We start from the raw sequence: 23,041 nt of genomic DNA on the forward strand, positions 1-23,041 counted from the left end.
GTGTAGATGGTTGTGTAGAGCACAGCATTGTAAGATGTCCCCAATAATAGGAATGGTTTTTCATGTGTAAAAATGTCTCTTTTTATAAAGAAAAAAAAACTTCAAAATTTTCAAAATGAAAACCAAACACTGTACTGGCATGAAATGCTAACCGGATATGTAAAACAATTTTCTCCACAATGCAAAATAGTGCCTATGAGGTATATTAATTAAGCTGCTAAAACTCTAAACGAATCAACGACTTAACTTACTTCAGTTGATTTTGAGACATAAGGAAACTGCCGAAACCCGGGATCGAACCAGGGACCTTTAGATCTTCAGTCTAACGCTCTCCCAACTGAACTATTTCGGCTAATACACCTAGTTGACAGATGGTGGTGTAGGGCACAGTGTTGTAAAATGTCCCCAACGATAGGGATGTTTTTTCATGTGTTAAAACAACGGTTTTACAGCTCGCATGGCTTCTTTTTTTTTGCATTGGTGGAGCTGTAATGCAAAGCAAAGTCAGGATGGCCGAGCGGTCTAAGGCGCTGCGTTCAGGTCGCAGTCTCCTCTGGAGGGGTGGTTTCGATTCCCACTTCTGACAGATGTTTTTTATATAGAGACAAAAAATTTCAGAATGAAAACTACACACTGTACTGGCATGGAATGCTAACGGGATTTGTAAAATTATATTCACCACAATGCAACATAGGGCTTTTGAGGTATTTTACCTAAGCTGCCAAAACTCTAAACGCATCAACGATTTAACTCACTTTAGTGGATTTTGAGTTAAAATGAAACTGCTGAAACCAAGGATCAAAGCAGGGATATTTAGTCAAACGCTCTCCCAACAGAGCTAGTTCAGCTAACACACTTAGTGCATTGATGGTTGTGTAGATGGTTGTGTAGAGCACAGCATTGTAAGATGTCCCCAATAATAGGAATGGTTTTTCATGTGTAAAAATGTCTCTTTTTATAAAGAAAAAAAAACTTCAAAATTTTCAAAATGAAAACCAAACACTGTACTGGCATGAAATGCTAACGGGATATGTAAAACAATTTTCTCCACAATGCAAAATAGTGCCTTTGAGGTATATTAACTAAGCTGCTAAAACTCTAAACGCATCAACGACTTAACTTACTTCAGTTGATTTTGAGACATAAGGAAACTGCCGAAACCCGGGATCGAACCAGGGACCTTTAGATCTTCAGTCTAACGCTCTCCCAACTGAGCTATTTCGGCTAATACACCTAGTTGACAGATGGTGGTGTAGGGCACAGTGTTGTAAAATGTCCCCAAAGATAGGGATGTTTTTTCATGTGTTAAAACAACGGTTTTACAGCTCGCCTGGCTTCTTTTTTGCATTGGTGGAGATGTAATACAAAGCAAAGTCAGGATGGCCGAGCGGTCTAAGGCGCTGCGTTCAGGTCGCAGTCTCCTCTGGAGGCGTGGGTTCAAATCCCACTTCTGACAGATGTTTTTTATATAGAGACTAAAAATCTTCAAAAAATTTCAGAATGAAAACTACACACTGTACTGGCATGGAATGCTAACGGGATTTGTAAAATTATATTCACCACAATGCAACATAGGGCTTTTGAGGTATTTTACCTAAGCTGCCAAAACTCTAAACGCATCAACGATTTAACTCACTTTAGTGGATTTTGAGTTAAAATGAAACTGCTGAAACCAAGGATCAAAGCAGGGATATTTAGTCAAACGCTCTCCCAACAGAGCTAGTTCAGCTAACACACTTAGTGCATTGATGGTTGTGTAGATGGTTGTGTAGAGCACAGCATTGTAAGATGTCCCCAATAATAGGAATGGTTTTTCATGTGTAAAAATGTCTCTTTTTATAAAGAAAAAAAAACTTCAAAATTTTCAAAATGAAAACCAAACACTGTACTGGCATGAAATGCTAACGGGATATGTAAAACAATTTTCTCCACAATGCAAAATAGTGCCTTTGAGGTATATTAACTAAGCTGCTAAAACTCTAAACGCATCAACGACTTAACTTACTTCAGTTGATTTTGAGACATAAGGAAACTGCCGAAACCCGGGATCGAACCAGGGACCTTTAGATCTTCAGTCTAACGCTCTCCCAACTGAGCTATTTCGGCTAATACACCTAGTTGACAGATGGTGGTGTAGGGCACAGTGTTGTAAAATGTCCCCAAAGATAGGGATGTTTTTTCATGTGTTAAAACAACGGTTTTACAGCTCGCCTGGCTTCTTTTTTGCATTGGTGGAGATGTAATACAAAGCAAAGTCAGGATGGCCGAGCGGTCTAAGGCGCTGCGTTCAGGTCGCAGTCTCCTCTGGAGGCGTGGGTTCAAATCCCACTTCTGACAGATGTTTTTTATATAGAGACTAAAAATCTTCAAAAAATTTCAGAATGAAAACTACACACTGTACTGGCATGGAATGCTAACGGGATTTGTAAAATTATATTCACCACAATGCAACATTGGGCTTTTGAGGTATTTTACCTAAGCTGCCAAAACTCTAAACGCATCAACGATTTAACTCACTTTAGTGGATTTTGAGTTAAAATGAAACTGCTGAAACCAAGGATCAAAGCAGGGATATTTAGTCAAACGCTCTCCCAACAGAGCTAGTTCAGCTAACACACTTAGTGCATTGATGGTTGTGTAGATGGTTGTGTAGAGCACAGCATTGTAAGATGTCCCCAATAATAGGAATGGTTTTTCATGTGTAAAAATGTCTCTTTTTATAAAGAAAAAAAAACTTCAAAATTTTCAAAATGAAAACCAAACACTGTACTGGCATGAAATGCTAACCGGATATGTAAAACAATTTTCTCCACAATGCAAAATAGTGCCTTTGAGGTATATTAACTAAGCTGCTAAAACTCTAAACGCATCAACGACTTAACTTACTTCAGTTGATTTTGAGACATAAGGAAACTGCCGAAACCCGGGATCGAACCAGGGACCTTTAGATCTTCAGTCTAACGCTCTCCCAACTGAGCTATTTCGGCTAATACACCTAGTTGACAGATGGTGGTGTAGGGCACAGTGTTGTAAAATGTCCCCAACGATAGGGATGTTTTTTCATGTGTTAAAACAACGGTTTTACAGCTCGCATGGCTTCTTTTTTTTTGCATTGGTGGAGGTGTAATGCAAAGCAAAGTCAGGATGGCCGAGCGGTCTAAGGCGCTGCGTTCAGGTCGCAGTCTCCTCTGGAGGCGTGGGTTCGAATCCCACTTCTGACAGATGTTTTTTATATAGAGACTAAAAATCTTCAAAAAATTTCAGAATGAAAACTACACACTGTACTGGCATGGAATGCTAACGGGATTTGTAAAATTATATTCACCACAATGCAACATAGGGCTTTTGAGGTATTTTACCTAAGCTGCCAAAACTCTAAACGCATCAACGATTTAACTCACTTTAGTGGATTTTGAGTTAAAATGAAACTGCTGAAACCAAGGATCAAAGCAGTCAAACGCTCTCCCAACAGAGCTAGTTCAGCTAACACACTTAGTGCATTGATGGTTGTGTAGATGGTTGTGTAGAGCACAGCATTGTAAGATGTCCCCAATAATAGGAATGGTTTTTCATGTGTAAAAATGTCTCTTTTTATAAAGAAAAAAAAACTTCAAAATTTTCAAAATGAAAACCAAACACTGTACTGGCATGAAATGCTAACCGGATATGTAAAACAATTTTCTCCACAATGCAAAATAGTGCCTATGAGGTATATTAATTAAGCTGCTAAAACTCTAAACGAATCAACGACTTAACTTACTTCAGTTGATTTTGAGACATAAGGAAACTGCCGAAACCCGGGATCGAACCAGGGACCTTTAGATCTTCAGTCTAACGCTCTCCCAACTGAACTATTTCGGCTAATACACCTAGTTGACAGATGGTGGTGTAGGGCACAGTGTTGTAAAATGTCCCCAACGATAGGGATGTTTTTTCATGTGTTAAAACAACGGTTTTACAGCTCGCATGGCTTCTTTTTTTTTGCATTGGTGGAGCTGTAATGCAAAGCAAAGTCAGGATGGCCGAGCGGTCTAAGGCGCTGCGTTCAGGTCGCAGTCTCCTCTGGAGGGGTGGTTTCGATTCCCACTTCTGACAGATGTTTTTTATATAGAGACAAAAAATTTCAGAATGAAAACTACACACTGTACTGGCATGGAATGCTAACGGGATTTGTAAAATTATATTCACCACAATGCAACATAGGGCTTTTGAGGTATTTTACCTAAGCTGCCAAAACTCTAAACGCATCAACGATTTAACTCACTTTAGTGGATTTTGAGTTAAAATGAAACTGCTGAAACCAAGGATCAAAGCAGGGATATTTAGTCAAACGCTCTCCCAACAGAGCTAGTTCAGCTAACACACTTAGTGCATTGATGGTTGTGTAGATGGTTGTGTAGAGCACAGCATTGTAAGATGTCCCCAATAATAGGAATGGTTTTTCATGTGTAAAAATGTCTCTTTTTATAAAGAAAAAAAAACTTCAAAATTTTCAAAATGAAAACCAAACACTGTACTGGCATGAAATGCTAACGGGATATGTAAAACAATTTTCTCCACAATGCAAAATAGTGCCTTTGAGGTATATTAACTAAGCTGCTAAAACTCTAAACGCATCAACGACTTAACTTACTTCAGTTGATTTTGAGACATAAGGAAACTGCCGAAACCCGGGATCGAACCAGGGACCTTTAGATCTTCAGTCTAACGCTCTCCCAACTGAGCTATTTCGGCTAATACACCTAGTTGACAGATGGTGGTGTAGGGCACAGTGTTGTAAAATGTCCCCAAAGATAGGGATGTTTTTTCATGTGTTAAAACAACGGTTTTACAGCTCGCCTGGCTTCTTTTTTGCATTGGTGGAGATGTAATACAAAGCAAAGTCAGGATGGCCGAGCGGTCTAAGGCGCTGCGTTCAGGTCGCAGTCTCCTCTGGAGGCGTGGGTTCAAATCCCACTTCTGACAGATGTTTTTTATATAGAGACTAAAAATCTTCAAAAAATTTCAGAATGAAAACTACACACTGTACTGGCATGGAATGCTAACGGGATTTGTAAAATTATATTCACCACAATGCAACATAGGGCTTTTGAGGTATTTTACCTAAGCTGCCAAAACTCTAAACGCATCAACGATTTAACTCACTTTAGTGGATTTTGAGTTAAAATGAAACTGCTGAAACCAAGGATCAAAGCAGGGATATTTAGTCAAACGCTCTCCCAACAGAGCTAGTTCAGCTAACACACTTAGTGCATTGATGGTTGTGTAGATGGTTGTGTAGAGCACAGCATTGTAAGATGTCCCCAATAATAGGAATGGTTTTTCATGTGTAAAAATGTCTCTTTTTATAAAGAAAAAAAAACTTCAAAATTTTCAAAATGAAAACCAAACACTGTACTGGCATGAAATGCTAACGGGATATGTAAAACAATTTTCTCCACAATGCAAAATAGTGCCTTTGAGGTATATTAACTAAGCTGCTAAAACTCTAAACGCATCAACGACTTAACTTACTTCAGTTGATTTTGAGACATAAGGAAACTGCCGAAACCCGGGATCGAACCAGGGACCTTTAGATCTTCAGTCTAACGCTCTCCCAACTGAGCTATTTCGGCTAATACACCTAGTTCACAGATGGTGGTGTAGGGCACAGTGTTGTAAAATGTCCCCAAAGATAGGGATGTTTTTTCATGTGTTAAAACAACGGTTTTACAGCTCGCCTGGCTTCTTTTTTGCATTGGTGGAGATGTAATACAAAGCAAAGTCAGGATGGCCGAGCGGTCTAAGGCGCTGCGTTCAGGTCGCAGTCTCCTCTGGAGGCGTGGGTTCAAATCCCACTTCTGACAGATGTTTTTTATATAGAGACTAAAAATCTTCAAAAAATTTCAGAATGAAAACTACACACTGTACTGGCATGGAATGCTAACGGGATTTGTAAAATTATATTCACCACAATGCAACATAGGGCTTTTGAGGTATTTTACCTAAGCTGCCAAAACTCTAAACGCATCAACGATTTAACTCACTTTAGTGGATTTTGAGTTAAAATGAAACTGCTGAAACCAAGGATCAAAGCAGGGATATTTAGTCAAACGCTCTCCCAACAGAGCTAGTTCAGCTAACACACTTAGTGCATTGATGGTTGTGTAGATGGTTGTGTAGAGCACAGCATTGTAAGATGTCCCCAATAATAGGAATGGTTTTTCATGTGTAAAAATGTCTCTTTTTATAAAGAAAAAAAAACTTCAAAATTTTCAAAATGAAAACCAAACACTGTACTGGCATGAAATGCTAACCGGATATGTAAAACAATTTTCTCCACAATGCAAAATAGTGCCTTTGAGGTATATTAACTAAGCTGCTAAAACTCTAAACGCATCAACGACTTAACTTACTTCAGTTGATTTTGAGACATAAGGAAACTGCCGAAACCCGGGATCGAACCAGGGACCTTTAGATCTTCAGTCTAACGCTCTCCCAACTGAGCTATTTCGGCTAATACACCTAGTTGACAGATGGTGGTGTAGGGCACAGTGTTGTAAAATGTCCCCAACGATAGGGATGTTTTTTCATGTGTTAAAACAACGGTTTTACAGCTCGCATGGCTTCTTTTTTTTTGCATTGGTGGAGGTGTAATGCAAAGCAAAGTCAGGATGGCCGAGCGGTCTAAGGCGCTGCGTTCAGGTCGCAGTCTCCTCTGGAGGCGTGGGTTCGAATCCCACTTCTGACAGATGTTTTTTATATAGAGACTAAAAATCTTCAAAAAATTTCAGAATGAAAACTACACACTGTACTGGCATGGAATGCTAACGGGATTTGTAAAATTATATTCACCACAATGCAACATAGGGCTTTTGAGGTATTTTACCTAAGCTGCCAAAACTCTAAACGCATCAACGATTTAACTCACTTTAGTGGATTTTGAGTTAAAATGAAACTGCTGAAACCAAGGATCAAAGCAGGGATATTTAGTCAAACGCTCTCCCAACAGAGCTAGTTCAGCTAACACACTTAGTGCATTGATGGTTGTGTAGATGGTTGTGTAGAGCACAGCATTGTAAGATGTCCCCAATAATAGGAATGGTTTTTCATGTGTAAAAATGTCTCTTTTTATAAAGAAAAATTTACTTCAAAATTTTCAAAATGAAAACCAAACACTGTACTGGCATGAAATGCTAACGGGATATGTAAAACAATTTTCTCCACAATGCAAAATAGTGCCTTTGAGGTATATTAACTAAGCTGCTAAAACTCTAAACGCATCAACGACTTAACTTACTTCAGTTGATTTTGAGACATAAGGAAACTGCCGAAACCCGGGACCGAACCAGGGACCTTTAGATCTTCAGTCTAACGCTCTCCCAACTGAGCTATTTCGGCTAATACACCTAGTTGACAGATGGTGGTGTAGGGCACAGTGTTGTAAAATGTCCCCAACGATAGGGATGTTTTTTCATGTGTTAAAACAACGGTTTTACAGCTCGCATGGCTTCTTTTTTTTTTGCATTGGTGGAGGTGTAATGCAAAGCAAAGTCAGGATGGCCGAGCGGTCTAAGGCGCTGCGTTCAGGTCGCAGTCTCCTCTGGAGGCGTGGGTTCGAATCCCACTTCTGACAGATGTTTTTTATATAGAGACTAAAAATCTTCAAAAAATTTCAGAATGAAAACTACACACTGTACTGGCATGGAATGCTAACGGGATTTGTAAAATTATATTCACCACAATGCAACATAGGGCTTTTGAGGTATTTTACCTAAGCTGCCAAAACTCTAAACGCATCAACGATTTAACTCACTTTAGTGGATTTTGAGTTAAAATGAAACTGCTGAAACCAAGGATCAAAGCAGTCAAACGCTCTCCCAACAGAGCTAGCTCAGCTAACACACTTAGTGCATTGACGGTTGTGTAGATGGTTGTGTAGAGCACAGCATTGTAAGATGTCCCCAATAATAGGAATGGTTTTTCATGTGTAAAAATGTCTCTTTTTATAAAGAAAAAAAAACTTCAAAATTTTCAAAATGAAAACTAAACACTGTACTGGCATGAAATGCTAACCGGATATGTAAAACAATTTTCTCCACAATGCAAAATAGTGCCTTTGAGGTATATTAACTAAGCTGCTAAAACTCTAAACGCATCAACGACTTAACTTACTTCAGTTGATTTTGAGACATAAGGAAACTGCCGAAACCCGGGACCGAACCAGGGACCTTTAGATCTTCAGTCTAACGCTCTCCCAACTGAGCTATTTCGGCTAATACACCTAGTTGACAGATGGTGGTGTAGGGCACAGTGTTGTAAAATGTCCCCAACGATAGGGATGTTTTTTCATGTGTTAAAACAACGGTTTTACAGCTCGCATGGCTTCTTTTTTTTTTTGCATTGGTGGAGGTGTAATGCAAAGCAAAGTCAGGATGGCCGAGCGGTCTAAGGCGCTGCGTTCAGGTCGCAGTCTCCTCTGGAGGCGTGGGTTCGAATCCCACTTCTGACAGATGTTTTTTATATAGAGACTAAAAATCTTCAAAAAATTTCAGAATGAAAACTACACACTGTACTGGCATGGAATGCTAACGGGATTTGTAAAATTATATTCACCACAATGCAACATAGGGCTTTTGAGGTATTTTACCTAAGCTGCCAAAACTCTAAACGCATCAACGATTTAACTCACTTTAGTGGATTTTGAGTTAAAATGAAACTGCTGAAACCAAGGATCAAAGCAGGGATATTTAGTCAAACGCTCTCCCAACAGAGCTAGTTCAGCTAACACACTTAGTGCATTGATGGTTGTGTAGATGGTTGTGTAGAGCACAGCATTGTAAGATGTCCCCAATAATAGGAATGGTTTTTCATGTGTAAAAATGTCTCTTTTTATAAAGAAAAATTTACTTCAAAATTTTCAAAATGAAAACCAAACACTGTACTGGCATGAAATGCTAACGGGATATGTAAAACAATTTTCTCCACAATGCAAAATAGTGCCTTTGAGGTATATTAACTAAGCTGCTAAAACTCTAAACGCATCAACGACTTAACTTACTTCAGTTGATTTTGAGACATGAGGAAACTGCCGACACCCAGGATCGAACCAGGGACCTTTAGATCTTCAGTCTAACGCTCTCCCAACTGAGCTATTTCGGCTAATACACCTAGTTGACAGATGGTGGTGCAGGGCACAGTGTTGCAAAATGTCCCCAACGATAGGGATGTTTTTTCATGTGTTAAAACAACGGTTTTACAGCTCGCATGGCTTCTTTTTTTTTTTGCATTGGTGGAGGTGTAATACAAAGCAAAGTCAGGATGGCCGAGCAGTCTAAGGCGCTGCATTCAGGTCGCAGTCTCCTCTGGAGGGGTGGGTTCGATTCCCACTTCTGACAGATGTTTTTTATATAGAGACAAAAAATTTCAGAATGAAAACTACACACTGTACTGGCATGGAATGCTAACGGGATTTGTAAAATTATATTCACCACAATGCAACATAGGGCTTTTGAGGTATTTTACCTAAGCTGCCAAAACTCTAAACGCATCAACGATTTAACTCACTTTAGTGGATTTTGAGTTAAAATGAAACTGCTGAAACCAAGGATCAAAGCAGGGATATTTAGTCAAACGCTCTCCCAACAGAGCTAGTTCAGCTAACACACTTAGTGCATTGATGGTTGTGTAGATGGTTGTGTAGAGCACAGCATTGTAAGATGTCCCCAATAATAGGAATGGTTTTTCATGTGTAAAAATGTCTCTTTTTATAAAGAAAAAAAAACTTCAAAATTTTCAAAATGAAAACCAAACACTGTACTGGCATGAAATGCTAACGAGAAATGTAAAACAATTTTCTCCACAATGCAAAATAGTGCCTATGAGGTATATTAATTAAGCTGCTAAAACTCTAAACGCATCAACGACTTAACTTACTTCAGTTGATTTTGAGACATAAGGAAACTGCCGAAACCCGGGATCGAACCAGGGACCTTTAGATCTTCAGTCTAACGCTCTCCCAACTGAGCTATTTCGGCTAATACACCTAGTTGACAGATGGTGGTGTAGGGCACAGTGTTGTAAAATGTCCCCAACGATAGGGATGTTTTTTCATGTGTTAAAACAACGGTTTTACAGCTCGCATGGCTTCTTTTTTTTTTGCATTGGTGGAGCTGTAATGCAAAGCAAAGTCAGGATGGCCGAGCGGTCTAAGGCGCTGCGTTCAGGTCGCAGTCTCCTCTGGAGGGGTGGGTTCGATTCCCACTTCTGACAGATGTTTTTTATATAGAGACAAAAAATTTCAGAATGAAAACTACACACTGTACTGGCATGGAATGCTAACGGGATTTGTAAAATTATATTCACCACAATGCAACATAGGGCTTTTGAGGTATATTAACTAAGCTGCTAAAACTCTAAACGCATCAACGACTTAACTTAATTCAGTTGATTTTGAGACATAAGGAAACTGCCGAAACCCGGGATCGAACCAGGGACCTTTAGATCTTCAGTCTAACGCTCTCCCAACTGAGCTATTTCGGCTAATACACCTAGTTGACAGATGGTGCTGTAGGGCACAGTGTTGTAAAATGTCCCCGAAGATAGGGATGTTTTTTCATGTGTTAAAACAACGGTTTTACAGCTCGCATGGCTTCTTTTTTGCATTGGTGGAGATGTAATAGAAAGCAAAGTCAGGATGGCCGAGCGGTCTAAGGCGCTGCGGTCAGGTCGCAGTCTCCTCTGGAGGCGTGGGTTCGAATCCCACTTCTGACAGATGTTTTTTATATAGAGACTAAAAATCTTCAAAAAATTTCAGAATGAAAACTACACACTGTACTGGCATGGAATGCTAACGGGATTTGTAAAATTATATTCACCACAATGCAACATAGGGCTTTTGAGGTATTTTACCTAAGCTGCCAAAACTCTAAACGCATCAACGATTTAACTCACTTTAGTGGATTTTGAGTTAAAATGAAACTGCTGAAACCAAGGATCAAAGCAGGGATATTTAGTCAAACGCTCTCCCAACAGAGCTAGTTCAGCTAACACACTTAGTGCATTGATGGTTGTGTAGATGGTTGTGTAGAGCACAGTATTGTAAGATGTCCCCAATAATAGGAATGGTTTTTCATGTGTAAAAATGTCTCTTTTTATAAAGAAAAAAAAACTTCAAAATTTTCAAAATGAAAACCAAACACTGTACTGGCATGAAATGCTAACCGGATATGTAAAACAATTTTCTCCACAATGCAAAATAGTGCCTTTGAGGTATATTAACTAAGCTGCTAAAACTCTAAACGCATCAACGACTTAACTTACTTCAGTTGATTTTGAGACATAAGGAAACTGCCGAAACCCGGGATCGAACCAGGGACCTTTATATCTTCAGTCTAACGCTCTCCCAACTGAGCTATTTCGGCTAATACACCTAGTTGACAGATGGTGGTGTAGGGCACAGTGTTGTAAAATGTCCCCAAAGATAGGGATGTTTTTTCATGTGTTAAAACAACGGTTTTACAGCTCGCATGGCTTCTTTTTTGCATTGGTGGAGATATAATACAAAGCAAAGTCAGGATGGCCGAGCGGTCTAAGGCGCTGCGTTCAGGTCGCAGTCTCCTCTGGAGGCGTGGGTTCGAATCCCACTTCTGACAGATGTTTTTTATATAGAGACTAAAAATCTTCAAAAAATTTCAGAATGAAAACTACACACTGTACTGGCATGGAATGCTAACGGGATTTGTAAAATTATATTCACCACAATGCAACATAGGGCTTTTGAGGTATTTTACCTAAGCTGCCAAAACTCTAAACGCATCAACGATTTAACTCACTTTAGTGGATTTTGAGTTAAAATGAAACTGCTGAAACCAAGGATCAAAGCAGTCAAACGCTCTCCCAACAGAGCTAGCTCAGCTAACACACTTAGTGCATTGACGGTTGTGTAGATGGTTGTGTAGAGCACAGCATTGTAAGATGTCCCCAATAATAGGAATGGTTTTTCATGTGTAAAAATGTCTCTTTTTATAAAGAAAAAAAAACTTCAACATTTTCAAAATGAAAACTAAACACTGTACTGGCATGAAATGCTAACCGGATATGTAAAACAATTTTCTCCACAATGCAAAATAGTGCCTTTGAGGTATATTAACTAAGCTGCTAAAACTCTAAACGCATCAACGACTTAACTTAATTCAGTTGATTTTGAGACATAAGGAAACTGCCGAAACCCGGGATCGAACCAGGGACCTTTAGATCTTCAGTCTAACGCTCTCCCAACTGAGCTATTTCGGCTAATACACCTAGTTGACAGATGGTGGTGTAGGGCACAGTGTTGTAAAATGTCCCCGAAGATAGGGATGTTTTTTCATGTGTTAAAACAACGGTTTTACAGCTCGCATGGCTTCTTTTTTGCATTGGTGGAGATGTAATACAAAGCAAAGTCAGGATGGCCGAGCGGTCTAAGGCGCTGCGGTCAGGTCGCAGTCTCCTCTGGAGGCGTGGGTTCGAATCCCACTTCTGACAGATGTTTTTTATATAGAGACTAAAAATCTTCAAAAAATTTCAGAATGAAAACTACACACTGTACTGGCATGGAATGCTAACGGGATTTGTAAAATTATATTCACCACAATGCAACATAGGGCTTTTGAGGTATTTTACCTAAGCTGCCAAAACTCTAAACGCATCAACGATTTAACTCACTTTAGTGGATTTTGAGTTAAAATGAAACTGCTGAAACCAAGGATCAAAGCAGGGATATTTAGTCAAACGCTCTCCCAACAGAGCTAGTTCAGCTAACACACTTAGTGCATTGATGGTTGTGTAGATGGTTGTGTAGAGCACAGCATTGTAAGATGTCCCCAATAATAGGAATGGTTTTTCATGTGTAAAAATGTCTCTTTTTATAAAGAAAAAAAAACTTCAAAATTTTCAAAATGAAAACCAAACACTGTACTGGCATGAAATGCTAACCGGATATGTAAAACAATTTTCTCCACAATGCAAAATAGTGCCTTTGAGGTATATTAACTAAGCTGCTAAAACTCTAAACGCATCAACGACTTAACTTACTTCAGTTGATTTTGAGACATAAAGAAACTGCCGAAACCCGGGATCGAACCAGGGACCTTTAGATCTTCAGTCTAACGCTCTCCCAACTGAGCTATTTCGGCTAATACACCTAGTTGACAGATGGTGGTGTAGGGCACAGTGTTGTAAAATGTCCCCAAAGATAGGGATGTTTTTTCATGTGTTAAAACAACGGTTTTACAGCTCGCATGGCTTCTTTTTTGCATTGGTGGAGATGTAATACAAAGCAAAGTCAGGATGGCCGAGCGGTCTAAGGCGCTGCGTTCAGGTCGCAGTCTCCTCTGGAGGCGTGGGTGCGAATCCCACTTCTGACAGATGTTTTTTATATAGAGACTAAAAATCTTCAAAAAATTTCAGAATGAAAACTACACACTGTACTGGCATGGAATGCTAACGGGATTTGTAAAATTATATTCACCACAATGCAACATAGGGCTTTTGAGGTATTTTACCTAAGCTGCCAAAACTCTAAACGCATCAACGATTTAACTCACTTTAGTGGATTTTGAGTTAAAATGAAACTGCTGAAACCAAGGATCAAAGCAGTCAAACGCTCTCCCAACAGAGCTAGCTCAGCTAACACACTTAGTGCATTGACGGTTGTGTAGATGGTTGTGTAGAGCACAGCATTTTAAGATGTCCCCAATAATAGGAATGGTTTTTCATGTGTAAAAATGTCTCTTTTTATAAAGAAAAAAAAACTTCAAAATTTTCAAAATGAAAACTAAACACTGTACTGGCATGAAATGCTAACCGGATATGTAAAACAATTTTCTCCACAATGCAAAATAGTGCCTTTGAGGTATATTAACTAAGCTGCTAAAACTCTAAACGCATCAACGACTTAACTTACTTCAGTTGATTTTGAGACATAAGGAAACTGCCGAAACCCGGGACCGAACAAGGGACCTTTTGATCTTCAGTCTAACGCTCTCCCAACTGAGCTATTTCGGCTAATACACCTAGTTGACAGATGGTGGTGTAGGGCACAGTGTTGTAAAATGTCCCCAACGATAGGGATGTTTTTTCATGTGTTAAAACAACGGTTTTACAGCTCGCATGGCTTCTTTTTTTTTTTGCATTGGTGGAGGTGTAATGCAAAGCAAAGTCAGGATGGCCGAGCGGTCTAAGGCGCTGCGTTCAGGTCGCAGTCTCCTCTGGAGGCGTGGGTTCGAATCCCACTTCTGACAGATGTTTTTTATATAGAGACTAAAAATCTTCAAAAAATTTCAGAATGAAAACTACACACTGTACTGGCATGGAATGCTAACGGGATTTGTAAAATTATATTCACCACAATGCAACATAGGGCTTTTGAGGTATTTTACCTAAGCTGCCAAAACTCTAAACGCATCAACGATTTAACTCACTTTAGTGGATTTTGAGTTAAAATGAAACTGCTGAAACCAAGGATCAAAGCAGGGATATTTAGTCAAACGCTCTCCCAACAGAGCTAGTTCAGCTAACACACTTAGTGCATTGATGGTTGTGTAGATGGTTGTGTAGAGCACAGCATTGTAAGATGTCCCCAATAATAGGAATGGTTTTTCATGTGTAAAAATGTCTCTTTTTATAAAGAAAAATTTACTTCAAAATTTTCAAAATGAAAACCAAACACTGTACTGGCATGAAATGCTAACGGGATATGTAAAACAATTTTCTCCACAATGCAAAATAGTGCCTTTGAGGTATATTAACTAAGCTGCTAAAACTCTAAACGCATCAACGACTTAACTTACTTCAGTTGATTTTGAGACATAAGGAAACTGCCGACACCCAGGATCGAACCAGGGACCTTTAGATCTTCAGTCTAACGCTCTCCCAACTGAGCTATTTCGGCTAATACACCTAGTTGACAGATGGTGGTGTAGGGCACAGTGTTGCAAAATGTCCCCAACGATAGGGATGTTTTTTCATGTGTTAAAACAACGGTTTTACAGCTCGCATGGCTTCTTTTTTGCATTGGTGGAGATGTAATACAAAGCAAAGTCAGGATGGCCGAGTGGTCTAAGGCGCTGCGTTCAGGTCGCAGTCTCCTCTGGAGGCGTGGGTTCGAATCCCACTTCTGACAGATGTTTTTTATATAGAGACTAAAAATCTTCAAAAAATTTCAGAATGAAATCTACACACTGTACTGGCATGGAATGCTAACGGGATTTGTAAAATTATATTCACCACAATGCAACATAGGGCTTTTGAGGTATTTTACCTAAGCTGCCAAAACTCTAAACGCATCAACGATTTAACTCACTTTAGTGGATTTTGAGTTAAAATGAAACTGCTGAAACCAAGGATCAAAGCAGTCAAACGCTCTCCCAACAGAGCTAGCTCAGCTAACACACTTAGTGCATTGACGGTTGTGTAGATGGTTGTGTAGAGCACAGCATTGTAAGATGTCCCCAATAATAGGAATGGTTTTTCATGTGTAAAAATTTCTCTTTTTATAAAGAAAAAAAAACTTCAAAATTTTCAAAATGAAAACTAAACACTGTACTGGCATGAAATGCTAACCGGATATGTAAAACAATTTTCTCCACAATGCAAAATAGTGCCTTTGAGGTATATTAACTAAGCTGCTAAAACTCTAAACGCATCAACGACTTAACTTACTTCAGTTGATTTTGAGACATAAGGAAACTGCCGAAACCCGGGACCGAACCAGGGACCTTTAGATCTTCAGTCTAACGCTCTCCCAACTGAGCTATTTCGGCTAATACACCTAGTTGACAGATGGTGGTGTAGGGCACAGTGTTGTAAAATGTCCCCAAAGATAGGGATGTTTTTTCATGTGTTAAAACAACGGTTTTACAGCTCGCATGGCTTCTTTTTTTTTTGCATTGGTGGAGGTGTAATGCAAAGCAAAGTCAGGATGGCCGAGCGGTCTAAGGCGCTGCGTTCAGGTTGCAGTCTCCTCTGGAGGCGTGGGTTCGAATCCCACTTCTGACAGATGTTTTTTATATAGAGACTAAAAATCTTCAAAAAATTTCAGAATGAAAACTACACACTGTACTGGCATGGAATGCTAACGGGATTTGTAAAATTATATTCACCACAATGCAACATAGGGCTTTTGAGGTATTTTACCTAAGCTGCCAAAACTCTAAACGCATCAACGATTTAACTCACTTTAGTGGATTTTGAGTTAAAATGAAACTGCTGAAACCAAGGATCAAAGCAGGGATATTTAGTCAAACGCTCTCCCAACAGAGCTAGTTCAGCTAACACACTTAGTGCATTGATGGTTGTGTAGATGGTTGTGTAGAGCACAGCATTGTAAGATGTCCCCAATAATAGGAATGGTTTTTCATGTGTAAAAATGTCTCTTTTTATAAAGAAAAATTTACTTCAAAATTTTCAAAATGAAAACCAAACACTGTACTGGCATGAAATGCTAACGGGATATGTAAAACAATTTTCTCCACAATGCAAAATAGTGCCTTTGAGGTATATTAACTAAGCTGCTAAAACTCTAAACGCATCAACGACTTAACTTACTTCAGTTGATTTTGAGACATAAGGAAACTGCCGACACCCAGGATCGAACCAGGGACCTTTAGATCTTCAGTCTAACGCTCTCCCAACTGAGCTATTTCGGCTAATACACCTAGTTGACAGATGGTGGTGTAGGGCACAGTGTTGCAAAATGTCCCCAACGATAGGGATGTTTTTTCATGTGTTAAAACAACGGTTTTACAGCTCGCATGGCTTCTTTTTTTTTTTTGCATTGGTGGAGGTGTAATACAAAGCAAAGTCAGGATGGCCGAGCGGTCTAAGGCGCTGCGTTCAGGTCGCAGTCTCCTCTGGAGGGGTGGTTTCGATTCCCACTTCTGACAGATGTTTTTTATATAGAGACAAAAAATTTCAGAATGAAAACTACACACTGTACTGGCATGGAATGCTAACGGGATTTGTAAAATTATATTCACCACAATGCAACATAGGGCTTTTGAGGTATTTTACCTAAGCTGCCAAAACTCTAAACGCATCAACGATTTAACTCACTTTAGTGGATTTTGAGTTAAAATGAAACTGCTGAAACCAAGGATCAAAGCAGGGATATTTAGTCAAACGCTCTCCCAACAGAGCTAGTTCAGCTAACACACTTAGTGCATTGATGGTTGTGTAGATGGTTGTGTAGAGCACAGCATTGTAAGATGTCCCCAATAATAGGAATGGTTTTTCATGTGTAAAAATGTCTCTTTTTATAAAGAAAAAAAAACTTCAAAATTTTCAAAATGAAAACCAAACACTGTACTGGCATGAAATGCTAACGGGATATGTAAAACAATTTTCTCCACAATGCAAAATAGTGCCTATGAGGTATATTAATTAAGCTGCTAAAACTCTAAACGCATCAACGACTTAACTTACTTCAGTTGATTTTGAGACATAAGGAAACTGCCGAAACCCGGGATCGAACCAGGGACCTTTAGATCTTCAGTCTAACGCTCTCCCAACTGAACTATTTCGGCTAATACACCTAGTTGACAGATGGTGGTGTAGGGCACAGTGTTGTAAAATGTCCCCAACGATAGGGATGTTTTTTCATGTGTTAAAACAACGGTTTTACAGCTCGCATGGCTTCTTTTTTTTTGCATTGATGGAGCTGTAATGCAAAGCAAAGTCAGGATGGCCGAGCGGTCTAAGGCGCTGCGTTCAGGTCGCAGTCTCCTCTGGAGGTGTGGGTTCGAATCCCACTTCTGACAGATGTTTTTTATATAGAGACTAAAAATCTTCAAAAAATTTCAGAATGAAAACTACACACTCTACTGGCATGGAATGCTAACTGGATTTGTAAAATTATATTCACCACAATGCAATATAGGGCTTTTGAGGTATTTTACCTAAGCTGCCAAAACTCTAAACGCATCAACGATTTAACTCACTTTAGTGGATTTTGAGTTAAAATGAAACTGCTGAAACCAAGGATCAAAGCAGTCAAACGCTCTCCCAACAGAGCTAGTTCAGCTAACACACTTAGTGCATTGACGGTTGTGTAGATGGTTGTGTAGAGCACAGCATTGTAAGATGTCCCCAATAATAGGAATGGTTTTTCATGTGTAAAAATGTCTCTTTTTATAAAGAAAAAAAAACTTCAAAATTTTCAAAATGAAAACCAAACACTGTACTGGCATGAAATGCTAACCGGATATGTAAAACAATTTTCTCCACAATGCAAAATAGTGCCTTTGAGGTATATTAACTAAGCTGCTAAAACTCTAAACGCATCAACGACTTAACTTACTTCAGTTGATTTTGAGACATAAGAAAACTGCCGAAACCCGGGATCGAACCAGGGACCTTTAGATCTTCAGTCTAACGCTCTCCCAACTGAGCTATTTCGGCTAATACACCTAGTTGACAGATGGTGGTGTAGGGCACAGTGTTGTAAAATGTCCCAAACGATAGGGATGTTTTTTCATGTGTTAAAACAACGGTTTTACAGCTCGCATGGCTTCTTTTTTTTTTGCATTGGTGGAGGTGTAATGCAAAGCAAAGTCAGGATGGCCGAGCGGTCTAAGGCGCTGCGTTCAGGTCGCAGTCTCCTCTGGAGGCGTGGGTTCGAATCCCACTTCTGACAGATGTTTTTTATATAGAGACTAAAAATCTTCAAAACATTTCAGAATGAAAACTACACACTCTACTGGCATGGAATGCTAACGGGATTTGTAAAATTATATTCACCACAATGCAACATAGGGCTTTTGAGGTATTTTACCTAAGCTGCCAAAACTCTAAACGCATCAACGATTTAACTCACTTTAGTGGATTTTGAGTTAAAATGAAACTGCTGAAACCAAGGATCAAAGCAGGGATATTTAGTCAAACGCTCTCCCAACAGAGCTAGTTCAGCTAACACACTTAGTGCATTGATGGTTGTGTAGATGGTTGTGTAGAGCACAGCATTGTAAGATGTCCCCAATAATAGGAATGGTTTTTCATGTGTAAAAATGTCTCTTTTTATAAAGAAAAATTTACTTCAAAATTTTCAAAATGAAAACCAAACACTGTACTGGCATGAAATGCTAACGGGATATGTAAAACAATTTTCTCCACAATGCAAAATAGTGCCTTTGAGGTATATTAACTAAGCTGCTAAAACTCTAAACGCATCAACGACTTAACTTACTTCAGTTGATTTTGAGACATAAGGAAACTGCCGACACCTGGGATCGAACCAGGGACCTTTAGATCTGAGCTATTTCGGCTAATACACCTAGTTGACAGATGGTGGTGTAGGGCACAGTGTTGTAAAATGTCCCGAACGATAGGGATGTTTTTTCATGTGTTAAAACAACGGTTTTACAGCTCGCATGGCTTCTTTTTTTTTTTGCATTGGTGGAGGTGTAATACAAAGCAAAGTCAGGATGGCCAAGCGGTCTAAGGCGCTGCGTTCAGGTCGCAGTCTCCTCTGGAGGGGTGGGTTCGATTCCCACTTCTGACAGATGTTTTTTATATAGAGACAAAAAATTTCAGAATGAAAACTACACACTGTACTGGCATGGAATGCTAACGGGATTTGTAAAATTATATTCACCACAATGCAACATAGGGCTTTTGAGGTATTTTACCTAAGCTGCCAAAACTCTAAACGCATCAACGATTTAACTCACTTTAGTGGATTTTGAGTTAAAATGAAACTGCTGAAACCAAGGATCAAAGCAGGGATATTTAGTCAAACGCTCTCCCAACAGAGCTAGTTCAGCTAACACACTTAGTGCATTGATGGTTGTGTAGATGGTTGTGTAGAGCACAGCATTGTAAGATGAAATGCTAACGGGATATGTAAAACAATTTTCTCCACAATGCAAAATAGTGCCTTTGAGGTATATTAACTAAGCTGCTAAAACTCTAAACGCATCAACGACTTAACTTACTTCAGTTGATTTTGAGACATAAGGAAACTACCGAAACCCGGGACCTTTCGATCTTCAGTCTAACGCTCTCCCAACTGAGCTATTTCGGCTAATACACCTAGTTGACAGATGGTGGTGTAGGGCACAGTGTTGTAAAATGTCCCCAACGATAGGGATGTTTTTTCATGTGTTAAAACAACGGTTTTACAGCTCGCATGGCTTCTTTTTTTTTTGCATTGGTGGAGGTGTAATGCAAAGCAAAGTCAGGATGGCCGAGCGGTCTAAGGCGCTGCGTTCAGGTCGCAGTCTCCTCTGGAGGCGTGGGTTCGAATCCCACTTCTGACAGATGTTTTTTATATAGAGACTAAAAATCTTCAAAAAATTTCAGAATGAAAACTACACACTGTACTGGCATGGAATGCTAACAGGATTTGTAAAATTATATTCACCACAATGCAACATAGGGCTTTTGAGGTATTTTACCTAAGCTGCCAAAACTCTAAACGCATCAACGATTTAACTCACTTTAGTGGATTTTGAGTTAAAATGAAACTGCTGAAACCAAGGATCAAAGCAGGGATATTTAGTCAAACGCTCTCCCAACAGAGCTAGTTCAGCTAACACACTTAGTGCATTGATGGTTGTGTAGATGGTTGTGTAGAGCACAGCATTGTAAGATGTCCCCAATAATAGGAATGGTTTTTCATGTGTAAAAATGTCTCTTTTTATAAAGAAAAAAAAACTTCAAAATTTTCAAAATGAAAACCAAACACTGTACTGGCATGAAATGCTAACCGGATATGTAAAACAATTTTCTCCACAATGCAAAATAGTGCCTTTGAGGTATATTAACTAAGCTGCTAAAACTCTAAACGCATCAACGACTTAACTTACTTCAGTTGATTTTGAGACATAAGGAAACTGACGAAACCCGGGATCGAACCAGGGACCTTTAGATCTTCAGTCTAACGCTCTCCCAACTGAGCTATTTCGTCTAATACACCTAGTTGACAGATGGTGGTGTAGGGCACAGTGTTGTAAAATGTCCCCAACGATAGGGATGTTTTTTCATGTGTTAAAACAACGGTTTTACAGCTCGCATGGCTTCTTTTTTTTTTTTGCATTGGTGGAGGTGTAATGCAAAGCAAAGTCAGGATGGCCGAGCGGTCTAAGGCGCTGCGTTCAGGTCGCAGACTCCTCTGGAGGCGTGGGTTCGAATCCCACTTCTGACAGATGTTTTTTATATAGAGACTAAAAATCTTCAAAAAATTTCAGAATGAAAACTACACACTGTACTGGCATGGAATGCTAACGGGATTTGTAAAATTATATTCACCACAATGCAACATAGGGCTTTTGAGGTATTTTACCTAAGCTGCCAAAACTCTAAACGCATCAACGATTTAACTCACTTTAGTCGATTATGAGTTAAAATGAAACTGCTGAAACCAAGGATCAAAGCAGTCAAACGCTCTCCCAACAGAGCTAGCTCAGCTAACACACTTAGTGCATTGACGGTTGTGTAGATGGTTGTGTAGAGCACAGCATTGTAAGATGTCCCCAATAATAGGAATGGTTTTTCATGTGTAAAAATGTCTCTTTTTATAAAGAAAAAAAAACTTCAAAATTTTCAAAATGAAAACTAAACACTGTACTGGCATGAAATGCTAACCGGATATGTAAAACAATTTTCTCCACAATGCAAAATAGTGCCTTTGAGGTATATTAACTAAGCTGCTAAAACTCTAAACGCATCAACGACTTAACTTACTTCAGTTGATTTTGAGACATAAGGAAACTGCCGAAACCCGGGACCGAACCAGGGACCTTTAGATCTTCAGTCTAACGCTCTCCCAACTGAGCTATTTCGGCTAATACACCTAGTTGACAGTTGGTGGTAAAAACGCTCTCCCAACAGAGCTAGTTCAGCTAACACACTTAGTGCATTGATGGTTGTGTAGATGGTTGTGTAGAGCACAGCATTGTAAGATGTCCCCAATAATAGGAATGGTTTTTCATGTGTAAAAATGTCTCTTTTTATAAAGAAAAATTTACTTCAAAATTTTCAAAATGAAAACCAAACACTGTACTGGCATGAAATGCTAACGGGATATGTAAAACAATTTTCTCCACAATGCAAAATAGTGCCTTTGAGGTATATTAACTAAGCTGCTAAAACTCTAAACGCATCAACGACTTAACTTACTTCAGTTGATTTTGAGACATAAGGAAACTGCCGACACCCGGGATCGAACCAGGGACCTTTAGATCTTCAGTCTAACGCTCTCCCAACTGAGCTATTTCGGCTAATACACCTAGTTGACAGATGGTGGTGTAGGGCACAGTGTTGCAAAATGTCCCCAACGATAGGGATGTTTTTTCATGTGTTAAAACAACGGTTTTACAGCTCGCATGGCTTCTTTTTTTTTTTTGCATTGGTGGAGGTGTAATACAAAGCAAAGTCAGGATGGCCGAGCGGTCTAAGGCGCTGCGTTCAGATCGCAGTCTCCTCTGGAGGGGTGGGTTCGATTCCCACTTCTGACAGATGTTTTTTATATAGAGACAAAAAATTTCAGAATGAAAACTACACACTGTACTGGCATGGAATGCTAACGGGATTTGTAAAATTATATTCACCACAATGCAACATAGGGCTTTTGAGGTATTTTACCTAAGCTGCCAAAACTCTAAACGCATCAACGATTTAACTCACTTTAGTGGATTTTGAGTTAAAATGAAACTGCTGAAACCAAGGATCAAAGCAGGGATATTTAGTCAAACGCTCTCCCAACAGAGCTAGTTCAGCTAACACACTTAGTGCATTGATGGTTGTGTAGATGGTTGTGTAGAGCACAGCATTGTAAGATGTCCCCAATAATAGGAATGGTTTTTCATGTGTAAAAATGTCTCTTTTTATAAAGAAAAATTTACTTCAAAATTTTCAAAATGAAAACCAAACACTGTACTGGCATGAAATGCTAACGGGATATGTAAAACAATTTTCTCCACAATGCAAAATAGTGCCTTTGAGGTATATTAACTAAGCTGCTAAAACTCTAAACGCATCAACGACTTAACTTACTTCAGTTGATTTTGAGACATAAGGAAACTGC

General features: G+C 39.3%; 42 non-coding genes across 42 annotated transcripts; 22 read left to right on the forward strand and 20 right to left on the reverse strand.

Annotated features, from left to right (window-relative positions):
• Window positions 1–279: 279 nt before the first annotated feature.
• TRNAF-GAA (transfer RNA phenylalanine (anticodon GAA)) lies at window positions 280–352 on the reverse strand. Its single transcript has one exon. It is a non-coding gene; the product is annotated as a tRNA-Phe (tRNA).
• Window positions 353–1,152: 800 nt separating this feature from the next.
• Window positions 1,153–1,225, reverse strand: TRNAF-GAA (transfer RNA phenylalanine (anticodon GAA)). Its single transcript has one exon. It is a non-coding gene; the product is annotated as a tRNA-Phe (tRNA).
• A 148-nt stretch (window positions 1,226–1,373) lies between these two features.
• On the forward strand, window positions 1,374–1,456 carry TRNAL-CAG (transfer RNA leucine (anticodon CAG)). Its single transcript has one exon. It is a non-coding gene; the product is annotated as a tRNA-Leu (tRNA).
• A 577-nt stretch (window positions 1,457–2,033) lies between these two features.
• TRNAF-GAA (transfer RNA phenylalanine (anticodon GAA)) lies at window positions 2,034–2,106 on the reverse strand. Its single transcript has one exon. It is a non-coding gene; the product is annotated as a tRNA-Phe (tRNA).
• A 148-nt stretch (window positions 2,107–2,254) lies between these two features.
• On the forward strand, window positions 2,255–2,337 carry TRNAL-CAG (transfer RNA leucine (anticodon CAG)). The gene has a single exon. It is a non-coding gene; the product is annotated as a tRNA-Leu (tRNA).
• A 577-nt stretch (window positions 2,338–2,914) lies between these two features.
• TRNAF-GAA (transfer RNA phenylalanine (anticodon GAA)) lies at window positions 2,915–2,987 on the reverse strand. Its single transcript has one exon. It is a non-coding gene; the product is annotated as a tRNA-Phe (tRNA).
• Window positions 2,988–3,138: 151 nt separating this feature from the next.
• On the forward strand, window positions 3,139–3,221 carry TRNAL-CAG (transfer RNA leucine (anticodon CAG)). The gene has a single exon. It is a non-coding gene; the product is annotated as a tRNA-Leu (tRNA).
• A 567-nt stretch (window positions 3,222–3,788) lies between these two features.
• On the reverse strand, window positions 3,789–3,861 carry TRNAF-GAA (transfer RNA phenylalanine (anticodon GAA)). The gene has a single exon. It is a non-coding gene; the product is annotated as a tRNA-Phe (tRNA).
• An 800-nt stretch (window positions 3,862–4,661) lies between these two features.
• TRNAF-GAA (transfer RNA phenylalanine (anticodon GAA)) lies at window positions 4,662–4,734 on the reverse strand. The gene has a single exon. It is a non-coding gene; the product is annotated as a tRNA-Phe (tRNA).
• Window positions 4,735–4,882: 148 nt separating this feature from the next.
• TRNAL-CAG (transfer RNA leucine (anticodon CAG)) lies at window positions 4,883–4,965 on the forward strand. Its single transcript has one exon. It is a non-coding gene; the product is annotated as a tRNA-Leu (tRNA).
• Window positions 4,966–5,542: 577 nt separating this feature from the next.
• On the reverse strand, window positions 5,543–5,615 carry TRNAF-GAA (transfer RNA phenylalanine (anticodon GAA)). Its single transcript has one exon. It is a non-coding gene; the product is annotated as a tRNA-Phe (tRNA).
• Window positions 5,616–5,763: 148 nt separating this feature from the next.
• On the forward strand, window positions 5,764–5,846 carry TRNAL-CAG (transfer RNA leucine (anticodon CAG)). Its single transcript has one exon. It is a non-coding gene; the product is annotated as a tRNA-Leu (tRNA).
• Window positions 5,847–6,423: 577 nt separating this feature from the next.
• TRNAF-GAA (transfer RNA phenylalanine (anticodon GAA)) lies at window positions 6,424–6,496 on the reverse strand. Its single transcript has one exon. It is a non-coding gene; the product is annotated as a tRNA-Phe (tRNA).
• A 151-nt stretch (window positions 6,497–6,647) lies between these two features.
• TRNAL-CAG (transfer RNA leucine (anticodon CAG)) lies at window positions 6,648–6,730 on the forward strand. The gene has a single exon. It is a non-coding gene; the product is annotated as a tRNA-Leu (tRNA).
• A 577-nt stretch (window positions 6,731–7,307) lies between these two features.
• TRNAF-GAA (transfer RNA phenylalanine (anticodon GAA)) lies at window positions 7,308–7,380 on the reverse strand. The gene has a single exon. It is a non-coding gene; the product is annotated as a tRNA-Phe (tRNA).
• A 152-nt stretch (window positions 7,381–7,532) lies between these two features.
• On the forward strand, window positions 7,533–7,615 carry TRNAL-CAG (transfer RNA leucine (anticodon CAG)). The gene has a single exon. It is a non-coding gene; the product is annotated as a tRNA-Leu (tRNA).
• A 567-nt stretch (window positions 7,616–8,182) lies between these two features.
• TRNAF-GAA (transfer RNA phenylalanine (anticodon GAA)) lies at window positions 8,183–8,255 on the reverse strand. The gene has a single exon. It is a non-coding gene; the product is annotated as a tRNA-Phe (tRNA).
• Window positions 8,256–8,408: 153 nt separating this feature from the next.
• Window positions 8,409–8,491, forward strand: TRNAL-CAG (transfer RNA leucine (anticodon CAG)). The gene has a single exon. It is a non-coding gene; the product is annotated as a tRNA-Leu (tRNA).
• Window positions 8,492–9,943: 1,452 nt separating this feature from the next.
• On the reverse strand, window positions 9,944–10,016 carry TRNAF-GAA (transfer RNA phenylalanine (anticodon GAA)). Its single transcript has one exon. It is a non-coding gene; the product is annotated as a tRNA-Phe (tRNA).
• Window positions 10,017–10,168: 152 nt separating this feature from the next.
• Window positions 10,169–10,251, forward strand: TRNAL-CAG (transfer RNA leucine (anticodon CAG)). Its single transcript has one exon. It is a non-coding gene; the product is annotated as a tRNA-Leu (tRNA).
• A 197-nt stretch (window positions 10,252–10,448) lies between these two features.
• On the reverse strand, window positions 10,449–10,521 carry TRNAF-GAA (transfer RNA phenylalanine (anticodon GAA)). The gene has a single exon. It is a non-coding gene; the product is annotated as a tRNA-Phe (tRNA).
• Window positions 10,522–10,669: 148 nt separating this feature from the next.
• Window positions 10,670–10,752, forward strand: TRNAL-CAG (transfer RNA leucine (anticodon CAG)). The gene has a single exon. It is a non-coding gene; the product is annotated as a tRNA-Leu (tRNA).
• A 798-nt stretch (window positions 10,753–11,550) lies between these two features.
• On the forward strand, window positions 11,551–11,633 carry TRNAL-CAG (transfer RNA leucine (anticodon CAG)). The gene has a single exon. It is a non-coding gene; the product is annotated as a tRNA-Leu (tRNA).
• Window positions 11,634–12,200: 567 nt separating this feature from the next.
• On the reverse strand, window positions 12,201–12,273 carry TRNAF-GAA (transfer RNA phenylalanine (anticodon GAA)). Its single transcript has one exon. It is a non-coding gene; the product is annotated as a tRNA-Phe (tRNA).
• A 148-nt stretch (window positions 12,274–12,421) lies between these two features.
• Window positions 12,422–12,504, forward strand: TRNAL-CAG (transfer RNA leucine (anticodon CAG)). Its single transcript has one exon. It is a non-coding gene; the product is annotated as a tRNA-Leu (tRNA).
• A 577-nt stretch (window positions 12,505–13,081) lies between these two features.
• On the reverse strand, window positions 13,082–13,154 carry TRNAF-GAA (transfer RNA phenylalanine (anticodon GAA)). The gene has a single exon. It is a non-coding gene; the product is annotated as a tRNA-Phe (tRNA).
• Window positions 13,155–13,302: 148 nt separating this feature from the next.
• Window positions 13,303–13,385, forward strand: TRNAL-CAG (transfer RNA leucine (anticodon CAG)). Its single transcript has one exon. It is a non-coding gene; the product is annotated as a tRNA-Leu (tRNA).
• Window positions 13,386–14,178: 793 nt separating this feature from the next.
• TRNAL-CAG (transfer RNA leucine (anticodon CAG)) lies at window positions 14,179–14,261 on the forward strand. Its single transcript has one exon. It is a non-coding gene; the product is annotated as a tRNA-Leu (tRNA).
• Window positions 14,262–15,059: 798 nt separating this feature from the next.
• Window positions 15,060–15,142, forward strand: TRNAL-CAG (transfer RNA leucine (anticodon CAG)). Its single transcript has one exon. It is a non-coding gene; the product is annotated as a tRNA-Leu (tRNA).
• Window positions 15,143–15,709: 567 nt separating this feature from the next.
• Window positions 15,710–15,782, reverse strand: TRNAF-GAA (transfer RNA phenylalanine (anticodon GAA)). The gene has a single exon. It is a non-coding gene; the product is annotated as a tRNA-Phe (tRNA).
• A 152-nt stretch (window positions 15,783–15,934) lies between these two features.
• TRNAL-CAG (transfer RNA leucine (anticodon CAG)) lies at window positions 15,935–16,017 on the forward strand. The gene has a single exon. It is a non-coding gene; the product is annotated as a tRNA-Leu (tRNA).
• A 1,453-nt stretch (window positions 16,018–17,470) lies between these two features.
• Window positions 17,471–17,543, reverse strand: TRNAF-GAA (transfer RNA phenylalanine (anticodon GAA)). Its single transcript has one exon. It is a non-coding gene; the product is annotated as a tRNA-Phe (tRNA).
• A 151-nt stretch (window positions 17,544–17,694) lies between these two features.
• Window positions 17,695–17,777, forward strand: TRNAL-CAG (transfer RNA leucine (anticodon CAG)). The gene has a single exon. It is a non-coding gene; the product is annotated as a tRNA-Leu (tRNA).
• A 567-nt stretch (window positions 17,778–18,344) lies between these two features.
• TRNAF-GAA (transfer RNA phenylalanine (anticodon GAA)) lies at window positions 18,345–18,417 on the reverse strand. The gene has a single exon. It is a non-coding gene; the product is annotated as a tRNA-Phe (tRNA).
• A 152-nt stretch (window positions 18,418–18,569) lies between these two features.
• TRNAL-CAG (transfer RNA leucine (anticodon CAG)) lies at window positions 18,570–18,652 on the forward strand. Its single transcript has one exon. It is a non-coding gene; the product is annotated as a tRNA-Leu (tRNA).
• Window positions 18,653–19,433: 781 nt separating this feature from the next.
• On the forward strand, window positions 19,434–19,516 carry TRNAL-CAG (transfer RNA leucine (anticodon CAG)). Its single transcript has one exon. It is a non-coding gene; the product is annotated as a tRNA-Leu (tRNA).
• Window positions 19,517–20,190: 674 nt separating this feature from the next.
• Window positions 20,191–20,273, forward strand: TRNAL-CAG (transfer RNA leucine (anticodon CAG)). Its single transcript has one exon. It is a non-coding gene; the product is annotated as a tRNA-Leu (tRNA).
• Window positions 20,274–20,850: 577 nt separating this feature from the next.
• TRNAF-GAA (transfer RNA phenylalanine (anticodon GAA)) lies at window positions 20,851–20,923 on the reverse strand. Its single transcript has one exon. It is a non-coding gene; the product is annotated as a tRNA-Phe (tRNA).
• Window positions 20,924–21,077: 154 nt separating this feature from the next.
• On the forward strand, window positions 21,078–21,160 carry TRNAL-CAG (transfer RNA leucine (anticodon CAG)). The gene has a single exon. It is a non-coding gene; the product is annotated as a tRNA-Leu (tRNA).
• Window positions 21,161–21,727: 567 nt separating this feature from the next.
• Window positions 21,728–21,800, reverse strand: TRNAF-GAA (transfer RNA phenylalanine (anticodon GAA)). The gene has a single exon. It is a non-coding gene; the product is annotated as a tRNA-Phe (tRNA).
• Window positions 21,801–22,162: 362 nt separating this feature from the next.
• Window positions 22,163–22,235, reverse strand: TRNAF-GAA (transfer RNA phenylalanine (anticodon GAA)). The gene has a single exon. It is a non-coding gene; the product is annotated as a tRNA-Phe (tRNA).
• A 154-nt stretch (window positions 22,236–22,389) lies between these two features.
• TRNAL-CAG (transfer RNA leucine (anticodon CAG)) lies at window positions 22,390–22,472 on the forward strand. Its single transcript has one exon. It is a non-coding gene; the product is annotated as a tRNA-Leu (tRNA).
• The last annotated feature ends 569 nt before the right edge of the window (window positions 22,473–23,041 follow it).

Source organism: Hyla sarda, chromosome 1 (assembly GCF_029499605.1).
Source record: "Hyla sarda isolate aHylSar1 chromosome 1, aHylSar1.hap1, whole genome shotgun sequence".
NCBI lineage: Eukaryota > Metazoa > Chordata > Amphibia > Anura > Hylidae > Hyla > Hyla sarda.